This window comes from Oryctolagus cuniculus, chromosome 10 (genome assembly GCF_964237555.1).
Source record: "Oryctolagus cuniculus chromosome 10, mOryCun1.1, whole genome shotgun sequence".
NCBI lineage: Eukaryota > Metazoa > Chordata > Mammalia > Lagomorpha > Leporidae > Oryctolagus > Oryctolagus cuniculus.
Genome location: NC_091441.1, coordinates 112,093,215 through 112,114,354, shown reverse-complemented (window position 1 = coordinate 112,114,354; position 21,140 = coordinate 112,093,215). Strand labels below are relative to the sequence as shown.

General features: G+C 43.5%; 1 long non-coding RNA gene across 1 annotated transcript in view; it reads right to left on the bottom strand.

Annotated features, from left to right (window-relative positions):
• Positions 1-21,140, bottom strand: part of LOC103349176 (uncharacterized) — a 92,779-nt gene that overhangs the window by 57,492 nt on the left and 14,147 nt on the right. Inside the window, exons 2-5 of the long non-coding RNA XR_007921945.2 lie at positions 17,989-18,157; positions 17,668-17,798; positions 17,010-17,140; positions 15,749-15,817 (exon numbers count right to left, since the gene is read on the bottom strand). This is a non-coding gene — a long non-coding RNA (uncharacterized lncRNA). The remainder of the gene's footprint in view (positions 1-15,748; positions 15,818-17,009; positions 17,141-17,667; positions 17,799-17,988; positions 18,158-21,140) is intronic.

The following is a 21,140-nucleotide window of genomic DNA, read 5'->3' as shown; positions in this document are numbered from 1 at the left end:
AAGCCTAACATTGTAAAGTCATAATCAATTGTGATGTCATAAACAACCACTGTGAAGTGAAAATCTATTACTATGGCATAAATGATAATGCTGACTTCAAAATCAATTGTGAAATCAAAAACCATTAGTGTATCATAAACCTACCATTTATAGTAGTTTCGCAAGTCATATCAATTGCAATGTTATAAACACTATTATTGTGTTATTTCTATTGTGAAGTCACAAAACCCATTTGTGATTTCATAAGCAATTATTATGACATAAAATAAAGCCACCATTCTTACTTACTAATCAATTTTGAGGTTGAAAAATAAACTGGGGATATGATAAACCACAATTGTTGAATCATAAATTTGTCATTCTGATGCCATTATCAATTGTGAAATTGTAAAAAGCACTATGAAATTATGAATAAGCATTAATGAGTCATAATCCATTGTGATGTCATAAGCCACCAATATGATGACAAAACCCATGACTATAAGTCTACTATTGTGATGTCATAATTAATTACAAATTTGTAAAAACCATTGTGGTGTCAAAAACCTACCAGTGTGGTGTAGTAATAAATTGTGATATCATGAACAAAAAAAAAGCATATGGAAAAACATAAGACCCTAAATATCAAATAAATCTTGACCAATAAAAACAAAGCTGGAAGTAACACAATATCAGATTTCAAGACATACTATAGGTCTGTTATAATCAAAAGAGCACTGGTATTGGCACAACAATAGGCATGTTGACTAATGGAATGGAGCAGAATACCAGAAATTAACACACACATCTACAACCAGCTAATATCTGAAAAATAAGCTAAAATCATTCCTTGGAGAAAAGATAGTCTCTTCAACAAATAATGCTGGGAAAATTGGATTTCCACATGCAGACATTTGAAACAAGACCATTAACATATACTCTATACAAAAATCAACTCACAATGGATCAGTGATATAAACTTAAGACCTGAGACCATCAAATTACTAGAGGAAAACATAGAGGAAATGCTCCAAGATACTGGCCTATACAAAGACTTTTTGGGTAAAATTCTAGAAGCACAGTAACAAAGGCACAAATAGACAAATGGGATTACATCAAGCTAAGAAGTTCTGCTGCCCTACAACTACGGGGACTGCTGCAAGGCCTCCATCAAAGCCCACCCCTGGCTGAAGCACTGACCACCACGCCACCGCCGGCCCTCACCAAAGGACAAAGTGCCTTCAAAGGGAATGCATTTCTGTTTAGTTTTTTTTTTCACACTTAATCTTAGCAAATTACTTCAGATGTTTTTAAAAAATATATTAAGATGCCTTTTCACTGTAGTATTTAAATATCTGTTACAGGTTTCCAAGGTGGACTTGAACAGATGGCCTTATATTACCAAAAATTTTATATTCTAGTTGTTTTGTAACTTTTTTGCATACAAGTCAAATGTTCATACTTCCCCGTGCATGCAGTAAAATTCGGAACAGGTTTTAGAGGAAAGAGTCGACGAGAAGCAGGGCGCTGGGCGGGTCTTCTGCCTGTAGGTGCAGAGTCAGGCCCTGCCCACCTGCCTACGGCCTGCCCAGGGCATTCCAAGCTCCTGTTCTCCCTGCGACTCGACAGGCGCACACTGAAGTGTATGAATATTTTTTAAAGGGTTTCACAGTAAGCTACTCTTCCCCTCTTCTTTCTCGAAAGCTTCCTGGCCCCAGAGCCCATGAGCACAGGACTGGTGTTGACTCTTCTTCCACCAGCTGCCACCTCCCAGGCGCCCTGGCGCATCAGAGCAGGTGAGCAGGCTGGAGGCAGGAAGGGGAGGTGCTGGCTTCCTGTGCTGCCGGGGCAGGGTTCCTGAAACTGGATTATTAATTCTTTATAGAAATGTGAACACTGAGTTTATTAAAAAAAATTTTAACATTTAAAAAAAAGCAAAAAAAATTTTTAAAGGCCAAAAAAAACAGAAAACAATTTACATGTATATAGGTGTTGAAGTGAGTGAAGTGGCTGCATTTTTTTGTTCTGGATTTCTTTGCTTTGTTTCTGTAGGTGAGATTTGAAATAATACTCTATTCTAATCAAAAATAAAGTTTTTGTAGTGGGACAAGAAATGACTTACCCACCCCCATCCCCACCCCACGCCCCAAGACCTGCTGTCACGGCCTCGGTGCCCCAGCTCCCCTGCCACCAGCCTCAGGGAAAGGCAGCCAGGTGCACAGACAGCAGATAGGGCTTGAGGACAAAGCTCAAGTGTTTTACCCTGGACCGTGGTAGTGGGAGGAGAAGTGTTTCCCTCTCCCTCCCCAAGGGGGCTAGTTCTCACTGTCCACCCTCAGGCCAGTGGGGCCAGGTCGAGAGCCAGTCCTATGCTCCATGTCCCTCACCCCACCCCAGGCTCACGATGGTACTACCTAAGAAAAGTCTTCTCCCCGGCCTGGTGGGTGGGCAGCAAGTTGGAAGAGGATCAGATGGGAACGTGGAAATGTGAGAGAAAATGTCTCGGCTGTACCTGTTATGGTTTAGCTTTGTATTTAAGCAAACAAACAAAAGGTAAATAAACTTGAATCTTATTTTTTTATCATAAAAATGAAACGAGAAAGTGAAGTATTTATTGCTAGGTGAAAAAAAAGAAGCTTCTGCACTGTAAAGAAAACAACCAAGTGAAGAGTTAACCAATGGAATGACAGAAAATATTCACAAACTATGCAACTGATATAGTATTAATATCTGGAATATATAAGGAATTCAAGAAATTCAACAATAAAAAATCCAGTAAAGAAATGAGAAAAGGATGTGAACAGGCATTTTTTTAAAGGATGAAATACAAACGACCAACAGATACATGAAAACATATGCAGGGTCACTAGCAATTAGATTAAATGCAAACAAAAAAAAAAACAGCAATGAGGCAGCACCTCACACCAGTTAGAATTGATATCAAGCAAAAATCAAAAAACAACAAATTCTGGTGAGGATGTGGAGAAAAGTGTACCCTAATAGACAACTGGTGGGAATGCATTGGATACAACCATTATGGAAAACAGTATGTAAAGCCCTTAGAAAAACTAAAAACAGAAGCGACTCCTGGGAATATATCCAAAGGAAATGAAGTCAGCATATGAAAGAGATAGCTGAACTCCCATGTTTATAGCACCTCAGCTTAAAATAGCTAAGATATGGAATCAATCTAGATGTCCATCCAATGTTACCAGATAAAGAAAATGTAGAATATATACAGAAGGGAATATCACCCAAATATTAAAAAGAACAATATCTTGATATTTGCAACAAAATGAGTGGAACTAAAGATCAGTATACTAAGTGTAATTACATTAAATTTTTTAAAATATCAAGTGAACATGATAGCAGATTCCTCTTCTTAGCTCCAAAAGACCTATCAATGTGATTTCCAATCAACAGAAAGAATATTTATATCCATTAATTTATCTGTATGTTAACCATTTATAAAGAATCCTTCCTATTTTTTTAATAATCAATATGCATAAACTCATAGTGTTTGTTGCAAAAATTAGGGGAGTTGAACCCCATCCTTCTGTGGTTTGTGCTTAGGTTTCTGATTTTTCCCAAGCTCTACCTTCTATGAACTCACACAAACAGGTAAACGTGAGCCCATGTCTTGTCCTTGTTACCCAGACACAGAGAACACGAGGACAAGGGACAGCCGTGGCTGTTATGCAGAAAGCCACCCATGACTCACATTCCATCTCAGGGAGGATCAGGGAGCAGAGTCCCTTGCAGATCTGTTCACGTTTTCCGGTAAGGACAGTGAAGCGTCTGTGATGCAGCTCCTTGGAGGTCCTGTTTCTCCACCTTAAAAGAATCCTCACTTTCCTCTGCATGCATTCAGAAATTGATGATATAACTATTGTCTACAAGAGTGAATCTAGAGCAATGCAATATAATCCAATCAATGTACAAAAACAATGGATCTTTTTGATATCCATTTCTCAGAAACAGCTACCACTGGTTTGCCCAAATATTCTCCAGGTGCTTCCTCCTCATATCCCTGGAGTTCCTGTGCCACAGACTCTCTGTACCCAGCTCTGACATCCATGTGGGGATGATGTTGCCTTCCTGGGCTATGCAGCCATTCTCCCTAGTGCTTCTCACAGTCTCCCAGCTGGAATTGTCCCATGAGGAGAGCAGGCTGTGCTGCTCAACCTTGGTCCCAAACCCATTTACATGAAGGGTGCTCACTGTCACCTACCAGTTCACTGCTGTCCATTTTCACTCAAACACACAAAGTTCTGAAGTTAGGGCAAAGTTTAGCCATGTGATGAAAAAGCATAGTCTATCTCTCCCAGTGTCTGCCTCTCAAATAAGTAAGTCAAGGAGGCAGTAAGAAAACAAATAAATAATTGGCAGGCATTGAGCACAGTAGCTCAGAGGCCAGTTGAATGCCTGCATCCCATTATCAGAGTACCTGGTTCTGGCTACCGAATAAAGCTTCTCGCCAATATCCAACCTAGGAGGCAATGATGATGGCTCAAGTACCTGGGTTCCTGCCAGATATGTGAGAGATTGCTTTAAGTTCCCAGATCCTGGCCATGGCCTAGCCTCTCAAATAACATAAATGCATAAACAAAACAAACAGTACAATGAAAAGTGAAAGTATGTCCTTTCATGGACAAGTGTCTGGGCATGTACGGATGAGTGCTGGGCAGAAATAACACTATGTCCACAGCATCCCAACCCCGCTGTGGTGCATGATGATGCTCAGGCTACAGGTAAGATGACAGGGGAGCTCTGCCTCCCCTCATTCACCCTCTGTCCGTCCACTCGTAAGGTCTGCAAAAGGATTTCCTCCTGCTGCTACCTCTTCCACTTCTGTTCTTTCCACATGCTCACTGACCTGAACATTGGTCACTAGTTAGTGGTCCATTTGATGATACTGTTTATCAAAGAACTGTCCATTGTTCTTAAGTTTGCAGGATGACACACATATAAAACTATTGCTTCCCTTGGGTGATTACTGACCTCATAAATAAAGGTGTCAATTGTTAAATCAACAACAGGAGTCACTTACTCCCCATGTAGGATCTCTGTCCTAAATGTATTGTACTATGCAAATTAATGGTAAAACTAGTATTCAAACAGTACTTTATATTTTGTGTGTTTGTGTGGAAGCAATCTATTGAAATATTTACATAGTATATACTAAGTTGATCTTTTTTTTTGCCAGAGTGTCTTGGCTTTCCGTGCCTAAAATACTCTCATGGGCTCTTCAGCCAGATCCAAATGCCTTAAGGGCTGATTCTGAGGCCAGGGTGCTGTGTAGGACATCTGCCATTCTATGAGTCTGCTGAGTATCTCGCTTCCCATGTTGGATCGTTCTCTCCCTTTTTTATTCTATCAGTTAGTATTTGCAGACACTAGTCTTGTTTATGTGATCCCTTTGACTCTTAGTTCTTTCATTATGATCAATTGTGAACAGAAATTGATCACTGGGACTAGTGAGATGGCATTGGTACATGCCACCTTGATGGGATTGAATTGGAATCCCCTGGTATGTTTCTAACTCTACCGTTTGGGGCAAGTCAGCTTGAGCATGTCCCAAATTGCACATCTCTTCCCTCTCTTATTCCTACTCTTATATTTACCAGCAATCACTTTTCAGTTAAGTTTCAAAACTTAAGAATAATTGTGTGTTGATTACAGTATTCAACCAAAAGTATTAAGTAGAACAAACATAAAAAATACTAAGAGAGATAATGTATTAAGTTGTTCATCAACAGTCAGGTCAAGGGCTGATCAAGTCACCATTTCTCATAGTGTTCATTTCACTTTAACAGGTTTATTTTTTGGTGCTGATCAGGGAGAACATATGATATTTGTCCCTTTGGGACTGGCTTATTTCACTCAGCATGATGTTTTCCAGACTCCTCCATCTTGTTGCAAATGACCAGATTTTATTGTTTTTGATTGCTTTATAGTATTCTATAGAGTACATGTCCCATAATTTCTTTATCCAGTCTACTGTTGATGGGCATTTGGGTTGATTCCAGGTCTTAGCTATTGTGAATTGAGCTGCAATAAATATTAAGGTGTAGACAGTGTCGCTCCCCGTCTTCGTGGAGGAACGACACTAAACCCTGCCTAGGCTTCATATCCGAGTCACGGCACCATTATGTCGCTCCCCCTCTTCGTGGAGGAACGACACAGGACCCTGCGCTGTTCTTTCATCTGCTCGGCCCTCCCCGGGTTTGCTGCTGGTTCTTCCCGGGTTGGCTACTATCCCTTCCACCTCCGTGGAAGGGCAGTTCCCCCTGGCCACATTCCCCACTTCCGCAGGGGAGCGGCACACCGCCGGCCGGCTTTCTCGGGGGCTGCACGGGTGTTCCCCTTAGATGTTCCCCATAGATGTTCCTGGTGCATGCCGTCTCTCTCCTCCTTTATAGTCCTCCTCCGCCAATCCTAACTCGGCTGCCCACACGCCGAGTACGCTGCTCTCCAATCAGGAGCAAGTCCTACAGTTTATTGGTTGAACTGGAGGCAGCTGGGTAGAAGCTGTTTTCTCCTCTCCCAGCGCCATATTGTAGGAGAGCAGATGCATAGAATAAGTCTTAATTCCAGTAACTTAGTCTAGTCCGAGCTGCTCCCCACAGAGGAGAGCAGATGCATAGAATAAGTCTTAATTCCAGTAACTTAGTCTAGTCCGAGCTGCTCCCCACAGACAGCTTTTTTTGTTTGCCAATTTAATTTCCTTTGGGTAAATTCCAAGGAGTGGGATGGCTGGGTTGTATGGTAGGGTTATATTCAGGTTTCTGAGGAATCTCCAGACTGACTTCCATAGTGGCTTTACCAGTTTGCGTTCCCACCAACAGTGGGTTAGTGTCCCTTTTTCCCCACATCCTCGCCAGCATCCATTGTTGGTAGATTTCTGAATGTGAGCCATTATAACTGGGGTGAGGTGAAACTTCATTGTGGTTTTGATTTGCATTTCCCTGATTGCTAGTGATCCTGAACATTTTTTCATGTGTCTGTTGGCCATTTGGATTTCCTCTTTTGAAAAATGTCTATTGAGGTCCTTGGCCCATCTCTTAAGTGGGTTGTTTCTTTTGATGTTGTGGAGTTTCTTGATTTCTTTGTAGATTCTGGTTATTAATCCTTTATCTGTTGCATAGTTTGCAAATATATTTTCCCATTCTCTCGGTTGGCTCTTCACTCTCCTGACTGTTTATTTTGCAGTACAGAAACTTCTCAATGTGATGCAATCCCAAATGTTAATTTTAGCTTTGACTGCCTGTGCTTCTGGGGTCTTTTCCAAGAAGTCATTGCCAGTACCTGTATCTTGCAGGGTTTCTCCAATGCTCTCTAATAATTTGATGGTGTCAGGTCATAGATTTAAGTCTTTAATCCATGTTGAGTGGATTTTTGTGTAAGGTGAAAGGTAGGGGTCTTGCTTCATGGTTCTGCACGTGGAAATCCAGTTTTCCCAGCACCATTTATTGAATAGACTGTCCTTACTCCAGGGATTGGTTTTGGATCCTTGATCAAATATGAGTTGGCTGTAGATGTTTGGATTGATCTCTGGTGTTTCAATTCTGTTCCATTGGTCTATCCATCTGTTTCTGTACCAGTACCATGCTGTTTTGATAACAACTGCCCTGTAGTATGTCCTGAAATCTGGTATTGTGATGCCTCCGGCTTTGTTTTTGTTATACAAGATTGCTTTAGTTATTCGAGGTCTCCTGTGTCTCCATATGAATTTCAGCATCATTTTTTCCAGATCTGAGAAGAAGGTCTTTGGTATCTTGATTGGTATTGCATTGAATCTATAAATTGCTTTTGGGAGAATGGACATTTTGATGATATTGATTCTTCCAATCCATGAGCATGGAAATTTTTTCCATTTTTTGGAAAAATTTTAATTAATAAATATAAATTTCAAAAGTACAACTTTAGGATTATAGTGGTTTTTCCCCCCATAACCTCCCTCCCACCCACAAATCATCCCATATGCTGCTCCCTCTCCCATCCCATTCTTCATTAAGATTCATTTTTAATTATTTTTATATACATAAGATAAATTCACAATAGCTACAAAAACAATCAAATACCTTGGTATTCCAAAAAAAAAAAAACTATTGCTTCCTCATTCCCCCTAATAAAGGGAGCCTTAACTGTGCTGTATTTCTCCTGAGGGTAACCCCTCTCCATTGTCAGCTCCAACAAAGAAATGCTCAGATTTTTCTTCCTCTGTGTATGTTTTATTTCCTAACTTGTCCATTTAGCCTTTCCTTCACCTTATCTGAGGAGGCCTCTTCAAATGCGATCTACTGGGAAATCCACATTATTGTCATGTGATTTATATTACCCACAGGATGTAAGATCTGCTGAAGGACAGCCTATGTTCTATAGTTCATAAAATGGGATTTTAGTGTGAGATACTTCAGAGCATCAACATACTGTCTTGGCACCATGATTCTCACAGCCTTATTTGAGGAAGGTCTCCTAGCTCATCCTGTTGATAAGTAAGAGGTGCTGTCCTGTCCCTGATTTTCTAAACTGTGCTATGCTTGTGAGTGTGACAAGGTGCGGCTAGGAGAAGATTCTCTAAGGCCATTTCTTTAGCAGATTTGTTTAAAGAGTTCATAGTCAAAGAATGGTTTCCAATGAAAATGCTGTATTAGCATGGGATTGTATGTGCCTTCCTTTATAACACTTAACTTTGTACAATAGCATATAAACTTAACCCATGTATATTTTGGTGTGCATGTTTTATGGTTAGAGCAGTCAGTGGTCCAACATTTCGACACCACTCATGGCTGCAGAGTGTTTTCTGTGTCTCTCTTGGTGCTGCATGGAGTAAGAAGAAATTCTAACTTATGATTACATCAAACCGAGTCACTATCATGACTCACACTTTGGAGGATCTCATGATTAGTGTTCTTCAAATAATAGAAAAAGAAAGAAGGAGGTAGCAGAGGTACCTCCAGCAGAGGTAGCTTTATGGCTCTGCAACATATATAGTCACAGGGATTCATACTCAGAATAACCCTACACTTCATTTAATCCTCTGTGATTAACATGAAATTCTTACTAATTTTATCTTTGCACCAATGTTTTATACGTTGAGTCTAAAAAGAAACAAGATACAGAGAAGAGATCCAAGTAACTTCATCCAGTGTCATGTTTTGCCACTCCATTCATACACAGGACCATGACACCAACTACAACATGTGCCATCTACAACATGTCGAACTTGATTCTGGAACCTTCTATGGGAAGAGTCCCATGATTGAGTTTCTTCTCTTCTATCAACCTCCTGATTCATTAATAATTTTGTTCTTGGACTCAGGTTTTATAAGTGAATACTAACACAAAATGAGTATAAGTGGGGGCAAAGAAGAGACACAAACATGCATGTATGCTGTGCCTTGTAACCTCATTTCATGGAGTATTTTTGATAACCAAGTCACAGAATTCTAGTGGCCAACTAATGTGGGTGTTCAGAGAGAGTCAAAGTGATCACAAACTGTGTCACATCTGCAAGTTGAGTGAATAGTGAGGAGGCACACTGACAACTCAAAGTGGCCAGACATTGGTTCAGAACCTTACCCCAGTGAAGGAAGAATGCAATGCATACCAAGAAACACAAGCGGCCAAGGAACCCTGTCCTTTCCACTCCATCTCCTGTCACTTCACTGTATTAGCCAACCTCTTATGCTGATGACATGGAAGGAAAGGAGAGAACAGTGACAATCAGTTACAACAGCATAAACCCAGGAACGAGGCTATCTGTGTACAGAGGTACAATCACAACAGTTGAGTCAGTTTTACACAGCACTGTCATGGTTCTGATATGAAGGAAATCCATAAACATGTAGAAGCTACAAAATATGAATTCTGTGACCCTGAGGACTCTGTATACAAGTCAAGTGCTCTTACATGTGCATTTAAAACGGACATTGTACAATTAAAGATGAATTAAAAACCATACTAATAACTTTAAAAGCTCATTTTTTCTTACTTAGAATGACATTAAAGAGCAACTAAAAAGCACCCTCTCAAGTCAAGAGACCCTAGAAAAAATACATTTATACCTTAAAGCCTTAATGACACTTGTTCTCCACAAAAATTCTACGATGTATTTTGCTCCGGGGCTGAAGAACTTATATAAGTATAGCTGACAGTACTGAATACCAGTGAAAGAAACCCCAACTCATTGGAATAATGGTTGGGTCTAGGATTTGACAAGTTAAAAATAAAATAAACCTGAGCATCTTAAATCAGAAAAAAAGAGTTTCCCCAAAAGAAGTTTTTTTAAATGGGCTTACAATAAATTGACACAGGAGCTAAACTGAAAAACCACATGAGTCAAAGCTTGAATAATTTGAGCAGTAATGACAGTGCTGGATTGTAACTGAAACCATAAAATGAACAGAAATCTCCTTATTGATGAAAATAAATCATAGTGCACATAAATAGTTCATCTTCAACTGCACAATGTCAGTTTTAAATGCATATCTACGTGTGTGAACAACGAGGGAGAAGAGTTAAATCTTTCTAACAGAAATGCTGATAGTACCCCATCTAGGAGATGGAAAATAATACCTTTTCCCTTTGAGAGTGGGCTACTTTTAGTGATTCATTTCCAAAGTAGTGAGTGGTGGTTGGCACTGTGGCATAGTAAGCTAAGCCTCCACCTGCAGCGCTGTCATCCTATATGGGCACCGGTTCATGTCCCTGCTTCTCCTCCTCCAATCCAGCTCTCTGCTATGTGCTGGTAAAGTAATAGTAAATGGTCCAAGCATTTGGGCCCCTGCACCCATGTGGGAGACCTGGAAGAAGCTCCTGGCTCCTGGCTTCGGATCTGCTCAGCTCCACCTGTTACAGCCATCTGGGGAGTGACGCAGCGGATAGATCTCTGCCTCTCCATTTCTCTGTCTGTAACTGTACCTCTCAAATAAATGAAATCTTTGAAGGGGGAAAAAGAGAGAGAGAAATGTGTGGAAAATTGGAAAAAAGGAATTAACCTCAAGGAGGGAAACAGTGCTCTAATAAAGGTTGAGAGATAACATCACTAGTGACATCCCATGGCTGGGTATAACCCCAGCATGGTGTGATGAGAAACACACTAACTACTCATCTGCACTATTCCTTCCGAAAATATAACCTGTTTGAAAATACACACGCAGTCAGAAACCAAACTCCAACTGAGGAACATTTTACAAAATTCTTGGCTAGGATCCCTCATGAAACAGAAAGACTGGGAAACCAGTACAGACCGGAGAAGAGTGGAAGTCCCAATAAGACACACCATGTGCAAACCTGGACTGGCTGTCAAAACAAGAAGATATAAATGAAAAATAAACCAACAAAATCCAAATGAAGGCTGAGGTTTAGTTAAGAGTCGTGTGTAATGTCAGTTTCTTAGTTTTGTACCATGGAATTAAGGGCAGAAGTGTGACCTCAAGGTTGTCATGTTGAAGCCCTAACCCCCTGCACAAGAACATGTGATTGTATTGGAATATTTGACTGCAGGGCCTGTGAAGAAGTGATTTGGGTAAAATGAGGTCCCATGAATTTGCCTTAATACAACGTGACTAATGTCCTTCTGTGAAGAGGGATACTGACACAGAACACATTCAGAGGGTAGACCAAGCGAGGACACAGCCAGAAAGCAATCATCTGCAAGCTTTGGATAAGGTCCCAGGAGAAACCAGGTCCACCAACACCTTATCATGAACTCTACATCCAGGAATGAAAGAAAATAAATTTGCTTGTTAAATCCCTATTCCTTGGTACCTTACTACAGCACCCATAGCAGATGCATGCATGGGGGAAACCAGATGAAGAATATATAAGAAATCCATGTATTTTTTTTTCTGGCAACACTTAAGTAATCCTAAAGTGATCATGAACACCCAATAGGCAAAGCTGGTACAATCTGAGTAACAGAAGAAATAGTCATAGTTTCAGATTATAATTTGAAATATAAAAGAATAAAACAAACACCTCTGTGCCCAATGTTATATAAATAATTTAACAAGTGGTAAGAGGATGCTCTTCTTTTTTTAAAAAAGATTTATTTATTTTATCTGAAAGGCAGAATTACAGAGAGGCAGAGGCAGAGAGAAGAAAGAGAGATGAGAGAAAGGTGTCTTCCATCTGCTGGTTCACTCCCTAGATGGCCGCAATGGCTGGAGTTGTACCAACCTGAAACCAGGAGCCAGAAGCTTCCTCCAGGTCTCCCACATGGGTGCAGGGGCCCATGAGTTGGGCCATCCTCCACTGCTTTCCTAGGCCACAACAGAGAGCTGGATCATAAGTGGAGCTGTTGGGACTCAAACCAGCGCCCATATGGAATGCTGGCACTGTAGGTGGCGGCTTTACCCCCTACACCACAGTACCAGCACAGAGGATGCTCTTCTTACAAAACAAAACTTCAACTGGAAAATATATAAGGAATGAAAGAACTATAAAACAAATAGCAAGCACTGCAGTAATAACTGTTTCAGGCAGGAATCTGATAGATGGTTAACACTAGAGTGTGAATGTATGGTGATGGAAAGCCAAGACACTCTGGCAAAAAAAAAATCTAAATGAAAGATCTCTGTGAGTGAGATCTCAGCAGAAAGAATAGCCCATCAAAGAAGGAGGTACCTTTCTCTTAAGGGAGGAGAGAACTTCCACTTTGACTATGACCTTGTATAAATAAGATCGGAGTCGGTGAACTCAAGAGGCTTCCACAGCTTTGGCAACTCATGACTAGAGCCTAGGGTGATTACTGATGCCATAAATAAGAGTGTCAATTTGTTAAGTCAACAACAGGAGTCACTGTGCACTTAGTCCTCATGTAGGATCTCTGTCCTTAATGTGCTGTACATTGTGAATTAATGCTATAACTAGTACTCAAACAGTACTTTATACTTTGTGTTTCTGTGTGGGTGCAAACTGTTGAAATCTTCACTTAATTTATATTAAATTGATCTTCTGTATATAAAGATAATTGAAAATGAATCTTGATGTGAATGGGATGGGAGAGGGAGCGGGAGATGGGATGGTTGCAGGTGGGAGGGAAGCTATGGGGGGGGGGGAAGCCACTGTAATACAAAACCTGTACTTTGGAAATTTATATTGATTAAATAAAAGTTAAAAAACAAAGTATGGTGAGAAACAGTGTATTCTGGAATCCCAAGCTAACTTCTTATGAGTTGCTTATTCATTACTATGAGAAACTGGTGATGTCTCACAGTTGGCAAAGCTGCCAGGTACCTCAGAGAACAACAAGTTTCATCACCAGTATTAACACTTACTGACATCTTGTCTACTGCCATGATGTGTTAAGAAAGGCCTCCTTCACTTGATTGGAGCACTTGCCAAAAATGCATTAACTTCAATGTTTCCATTAGGAAACATCAGTCAGATCCAAACCGGGGAGGAGGAGGTAAGTTTACAAAATAAAAGGAGGACTTCGAAAATGTCAAGGGTATGGAATGTCAAGAATTACAGAGGAACTGTCAGGGACTGCAGTAAGATGACTTTACAACTAAATGAAATGTGGAATCTTCAGTTAGACACTCGACTGCAAAAATGATGTTACAGGGAGAATTCACGAAATTCAAGTGACTGATGTAGATTAGCAAATGCTTGAATCAATGTAAATATCTTGGTTTTTATAGTCAAAGTATTAGATTTTTAAACTATAAGATGTTACATAGTTGACAACTTTAGGGGAAGTGAGGTGGAGGGTATAGCAAATCCCAGTGTTACTTTTGCAACTTTTATGTATGTCTAATTCAGGGGTTAAAATGGATTACCTCTATGCCAAAATTATGGTATTTTAAATGAAAATACACTCAAAAAATAGACATCAAAGTAGATGCCATATCAAATAAGTTTTTTTTTATTTTTTTGACAGGCAGAATGGACAGTGAGAGAGAGAGAGAGAAAGGTCTTCCTTTTTGCGGTTGGTTCACCCTCCAATGGCCGCTGAGGCCGGCGTGCTACGGTCAGCACACCGCACTGATCCGATGGCAGGAGCCAGGTACTTATCCTGGTCTCCCATGGGGTGCAGGGCCCAAGCACTTGGGCCATCCTCCACTGCACTCCCGGGCCACAGCAGAGAGCTGGCCTGGAAGAGGGGCAACCGGGACAGAATCCAGCGCCCTGACTGGGACTAGAACCCTGTGTGTCGGTGCCGCAAGGTGGAGGATTAGCCTAGTGAGCCGCGGTGCCGGCCCCAAATAAGTTGGTTCAACAGACACAACAATTGTAAAAAACAAAGAAAAAGAGGCCAGCGTTGTGGCATAGTGGGTAAAGCCACTGCCTGCAGTGGCAGCATCCCATATGGGCACTGGTTCAGGACCCAGATGCTCTACTTCCGATCCAGCTCTCTGCTGTGGCCTGGGAAAGCAGTGAAAGATGGTCCAAGTGCTTGGGCCTCTGCACCCATGTGCGAAACCTGGAAGAATCTCTGGGTTCCTGGCTCTGAATTGGTCCAGCTCTGGCCGTTGTGGCCATTTGGGGAATGAACCAGCAGATGGAAGACCCTCTCCCACTCTCTCTGTGTGTCACTCTCTGTATCTGTATAGCTCTGCCTTTCAAATAAATAAATACATCTTAAAAAAAAAAAGAGGCCGGCGCCATGGCTCACTAGGCTAATCCTCCACCTTGCGGCGCCGGCACACCGGGTTCTAGTCCCGGTCGGGGCCCCGGATTCTGTCCCGGTTGCCCCTCTTCCAGTCCAGCTCTCTGCTGTGGCCCGGGAGTGCAGAGGAGGATGGCCCAAGTACTTGGGCCCTGCACCCCATGGGAGACCAGGATAAGTACCTGGCTCCTGCCATCGGATCAGCACGGTGCGCCGGCCGCAGCGGCAATTGGAGGGTGAACCAACCGCAAAGGAGGACCTTTCTCTCTGTCTCTCACTGTCCACTCTGCCTGTCAAAAAAAAAAAAAAAAAGAGAGAGAGAGAAAAGAAAAGAAAGCAAACCTAGGAAAAGACTTTGAGATTTCAGGAACTTCATGGACTATGTCAAGGGCCCTCACCTATGTCTAATAGGAGATGCAAGGAAAGACAGAGAAAACGTTAATGCCAGCTGGAGTTTTTTCCAAATGTGATGAAATCTCTAGGTCGGAGAAGCTCGGTGAATCCCAACAGAACTGAGAAGAAAACATTCTACACACAGCTGAACGCAACTGCTGGGAAGGACTCACTGAACACAAAGCTGACAAGCAGCTGGGAGTGGGGAGAGCTGTTCCCAGGAGCAAAGAACGAAAGCCCATTCTTTCCATAAATGCTTCAAGCCAGAGGGCAACACACACACACACACACACCCTCCTAGTACTTCAGGAGAAAAACAGTCTAGCATTCTAAGGGCTTCCAAAATATCTTCTGGAAAAGGGAGCTGAACACCAATTCTTCTCAAACTCTTCCAGAAATAGAACAGGGAAAACTGCCAAGCTCCTTCAAAGAGTCCACTGTGATCCTGAGCCAGAGAACCAACCAGAGAAAGGAAAACCACAACCAGTACTCTTGATGAATACAAATGCAAAAATTTTCAATAAGATATTAGTAAACCAAAAACAGCAACACATGACCAATAAATAATAAACATAAAATAAAATAAATATGACCAAGTGCCTGTATTCCATGAATGCAAGCTTGCTTCAACAAAGAAAAGTCAATATATTAAACAACAGAAGAAATCAAAACCCATAAAGAAGTCCAATGGTGTGGTAATGGCATTTAACAAAATCCAGCACTCAACAAAGTGGAAATATAGAATAGTTTCCTTACCTGGTAATGGGCAGGAAACAATGGAAACCGGCAGCTGACACCCTTCACTGGAAGAAGACTAAAGGTTTTCTTTACCAAAAAAAAAAAAAAAATATATATATATATATATATATATATATATTTGAAAGGCAGTTACAGAGACAGAGAGAGATCCTCCATCTGTGGCTTCATTCCTCAAATGGCCACAACTGCACGGGTCTGGGCCAGGCTGAAGCCGGGAGCCTGGAATTCCATCTGGGTCATCCCCATGGCTGGCAGGGTGCCAAGTACTTAGGCTACCTTCCCATGCTTTCCTAGGCAAATCAGCAGAAAGCCAGATCTGAATTGCTGCAGCCGGCACTGGGACCGGCTCTCCATGTCTCCACTGCCTACCAGGTGAAACCAGATTGTCCCCACACACTTCAAGCGCAGTGCCTGCCCTGATGAGTCCAACTGACTCCTCTTAAGCCAGACACTAGAAATATGAGAAAAAATGCAAAACAACCCCATTTTAGCACAGATCTTTTTGTACTTTAAAAAATATACCTGCTGGGCCAGCACCATGGCTCACTTGGTTAACCCTCCACCTGCGGAGCCAGCATCCCATATGGGCACCAGGTTCTAGTCCCCGTTGCTCCTCTTCCATTCCAGCTCTCTACTGTGGCCCGGGAGGGCAGTGGAGGATGGGCCACATGGAAGACCAGAAAGAAGAACCTGGCTCTTGGCTTTGGATTGGCGCAGTGCCAGCTGTGGCGGCCATTTGGGGGGTGAACCAATGGAAGGAGGACCTTTCTCTCTGTCTCTCTCACTGTCTGTAACTCTACCTGCCAAATAAATATTTAAAAAAGAGAAAAAAGAAAAATATACCTCCTTTTAACAAATATCCTGCTTAACATAATGGCTCTGAAGTTTTGATTAGGTGAAGTAATATAAAATATTTCTAGAATTTGTTTCAATTTTCAGTGTACTAAGCTTTGATTCAATTCACATCAAAAAGCCATTTCATGTCTTCAATTGGTTACAAGTATATTTAGGGTTCCAGAGAAAACCACTCTAGCAATAATAGGTGTCCTTAGTCTATTCCAGTGTCCTAATAGCACAGACATAAATTATTAACATTTGCATTATACTTCCTTCTATCCAACTCTATGCTTGGTCCTTTATTTTAATACTCCAAATGCTATAAATCCCATGATACATTTTGTTTTTATTTCAAAAATATTTTGCCTTAAATAAATTTTAAAAAGAGAAAATCTTAGATTGAGATCATCTCAATGTTTACCATTCTTTGAATTCTTGTTTCTTCCGCTAGGTCCATGTTTCTATCACTTGGGTGAGAACTCTCCTTCCTCTTACCCTGATCTGCTGCTGCCTGCTGCTTCTACCTCCTTCAGCAGCTACACCTGACAGCTCCTGCAGTGGGAGAGAGGACAGTGCACCTTCCCTTGTACCTGTGAACAGGTGACTGCTTTGTAGTCACTTAGGGCCCTTCCTTCTACTCCAAGCAGGACATGGAGGCCTTTGTGGTAGGATCTAGGTCTGACCCATTTCAGCCCAGGAAACTTAGGCCACATGCCCAGTCTATGGCCTTTCCAGAGAGGAAACAGCACAAGGCTTGGAGTGGCCCAGTATCTGTGGCAAACCAGATGGCTCATGTGAGTGTGTGTGTAGAGGGAAGGGCAAGAGGGGTGGGGGGGGCTGAAAAGGTCTGCAGGGGACAGATGAGGGAGGGCCCCAAAGTAGGGGGAGGGACTGAGTCCTGCCCAGAAGGAGGTGAGGCCAGGCAAGGATTGGAAGCACAGCAATACTGGGTGCCCAACATGGGCTGCTGGGCATAATGAAAATCTACACAGAGAATGCGGGAAGTGACAAGCCTGCCACCATGTCCCCAACCAGCTTCTTGCTTCCCCAGCCCTGCTCCCAGGGTGAAGGACATTTACCTGACAGGGAGGCCCCAGGTCACTGGTGGTCACAGCACATCAAAGGCTGTGCACCCAGTGGGGCAGGGTGATGCACAGGTCCAGGGGCCTTCCTGGATGCTCCTTTGGATCCCAAGGACCACAGAGGATACCTGGAGAGGTTCAGGGAAATACTGGGTAACTGGGACCCCAGCGGCCTGCCTTAGCCAAGGCCCACTTCCCCCCAGCCCTCTAGCCCCCAGGGGCTGCTGTCTTTGACCATCAATCCTCGTTCTGAACCCCAGGACTTCAGGCCTACTGTGAGCACCCCTTTGACATGCAAATGGGCTAAAGGACATATACCTGGGTCAGGCACCCCAGAGGGACTGCAACATCAGCATGACTGCCCAACAGTCAGGAAATGCAGCAGCACAGACAAGTGACCTCCTTATCCCCCTGGAGCTGTGCTCTGGCCACCTCTGTGACTCTCAACACCATCTGGTTCAGGAAACGTTGTCATCGTGTTGTGGACCTGGGGGCAGAATGCACACACGCCAACAGGACCTTCTGAGAATGACAGTGACATGGGTGGCGGGAGCCCTACATGTGGCTCAGGGCCTTGTCCCTTTGGGAGCACCGTGAATCACTTGTTGCTAATGGGGTGACCCTGATAATTCTCTGAATCCACTTTTCCATGTAACATTTTGGACGCATGTAACGTTTTGGTACCACCTGACCCCTGCAGCATGAGCAGCCCCAGTCCTGTGCCAAGGGGATGCAGAGCAGAGAAGAGCTGAGACCATCTTGTGGGAGCATCCATTTTTACCGCCAGATTTGGAAGATGGGGTCATTCACCAAGAACTATCTATCCTGCAGAAACATGGTAGACAGGACAGAGAAGAGCAAGGGTGGGGGAAGGGCCCCACAGCTTGTCCAGATGGAGCCAGCAGGGCCCCCTCCTCTCAGCTCACCAGATGCTTTGCTGAGGTGGTTTTGGGAATCGTTGGTGCTGCCAGGTGCTCTATGTGCCTGAACACCTCAGAAAGGAGGCCCAAGCTATGGGCCACCTCTGTCCCACCTGCAGCTGTTGGAGTCCGCACCTGACCAATTGCACACACTGTGGTGTCAGGGTCCTGGCTCTCTCAGGAACATCTTTTTCTCCATTGACAATGCAGGGGGGCATTGGCCATGGACTCTCTTAGCTCTTCTGAAAGACATCACTCTACACTAGGAGCTCCCTGCTCTGCCACTGAGCTCAGCTCTGAAGCCCTGTAGGCTATGAGCCTTTGCCCCCACCCCTCCTCCCAGCCTCTGAGAGCCATCCTTCTCTTCTCAGCTTCTATGAGGTCAACCTTTTAGAAACCTTGGAAGTGGCTTTGGCAGCACTGGTCTCCATGGTGATCCATGTGCAGTCCATTCAATCAGATCTTTTCGTGCGACACATGCAGATACAAACACCACACTGGACCTCATCTGTGCATATCACTATGAGGCTAAGTGAAATGCAATACAATGCAGGCAGATCAGTGTGAGGGCCCCTACTCTCAGCATTTCCTGAGGCTACAGGAGGACCACCTTTCTCCTCCAGACTCCAGGGCCTGCCTCTGGGGCCTGCAAGACACCACACACCCACAGGAGGAAGTACACTGTCCTCCTGCAAAGCTCCTGTAGACCCTGGCTTTTGTCACAAGGAGTGGCTGAGGTCCCAGCCTTGCTGAGACATTTTGTTTCTCTGCCACTCCCTGGCAGCAGCTCCTGTCTTCACTGCTCCTAGGGGCTGAGGGTAGAGAGGGAGGCCACAAGGATTCTGTATCGTGCCAGGTCACAGACTACCCAACCTGGGGTCTCCTCCTGGCAGGCAGTTGGCCCAGATGCCTGGTCCTCCTGAGGCAGCAGCAGTGGGGAGACAGGAAAGGCAAGCTCAGAGACACCACCCTGTGCCCCATTGATCAGAGAGGTGCTGGGCAACATGACGGCTTTGAGGGGATGGAACAGCCTGCAGTGGGGACTTCCTCCTGGTGTGGCCCTTCTGTGGCACTGGAGACCAGGTAACAGCTCAGAGACTGCCTGTCAGGAAGTCTTCTTTATAGCCCAGCTGAAAGCCGAAGCCCGCCAGGCATTCACATACTTCCTGTTCCTGGGGAGAGCCCAGAGGCTCCTCACGCATTACTCCACTTGTTCGGGGTTCTTCTTCCTGTCCAGTGCTGACCAACTGGTGACCCATGACATCTGCCACTGTGGGCCTCTCCCCAGGGTCATAGGTCAGTAACTCTAACAGGTACTCAAGCTTCAGGCTCATAAAGGGTAGAACCTGGAAATATCTAGACCTTATGTTGTCCTCCAGCTGCACCCAGTTCTTCCCAACAAAGGGGATGGACCCCGTCACCATGGCATACAGGACCACGCCAAGGCTCCACATGTCTGAACATTCTGTCTAGGAACACTTCTGGGGCACCTTACCACAGTGCCGGGTAAAATGTCTCTAACTGTTGCCCAGTTAGTCTGCAGCACAAGCCAAAGTCAGTTTAATATTCAACCCAACACCCTACCCTGCCGATAATGTCTGATCAAACATCCCTCCCACAGGTGGCCATGCCCCACCACGTACTGTTGAAGGTACTGCCTGCCTGCACAGTCCACGGAAATACATGCTCTGTCTGCTCTGTCTGCATCTGCAGCAGCCTTATGACATCTGGGTGGCGCCTGCCCTTCAGGATAGCTGCTTCTACCCTCACTTGTCAGAAGGTGGCAGAGTCCTGGTCATCTCTGGTGATGATTTCACAGCCATCTGGGCACCCAGCCAAAGCTGCCCTGAGGACCTCATATCCATTGAAGACCTCCTCCTCACTGTGGAAGGCATGAGGCCTCCTACTGTGGGAGTGTCCACCTCCCTAACCTCTCTGACACTAGTAACACTGACCAGTAACCAAGATAACTGCAGTAACACTGAAACAAATGAAAAAAATGAAACAAGCCAAAGAAAATCAATACCCACAATGAGATTTCACCTCACTCCAGTTAGAGTGGCCCTAACAGCAAACAACAAATGCTGAAGAGGATGTGGGGAAAAGGGTACCCTAACCCACTGTTGGTGGGAATGTAAACTGGTAAAGCCACTGTGGAAAACAGTATGGAGGTACCTCAAAAACCTGAATACAGACCTGCTGTATGACCCAGCCATTCCACTACTGGGATTTACCCAAGGAAAATGAAATCAGTAAACAAAAAAACTATCTGTACCTCCATGTTTATTGCAGCTCAATTCACAATAGCTAAGACATGGAAGCAACCTAAATGTCCATCAATCGAAGACTGGATAAAGAAATTGTGGGATATGTACACTATGGAATACTACACAGCAGTAAAAAAGGATGAAATCTGGTCCTTTGCAACAAAATGGAACAAGCTGGAAAACCTCATATTTAGTGAAATAACCCAGTCCCAAAGAGACAAACACCATATGTTCTCCCTGATTTGGAAGAATCAATAGCATAGCTAAAATGAAATCTATAGAA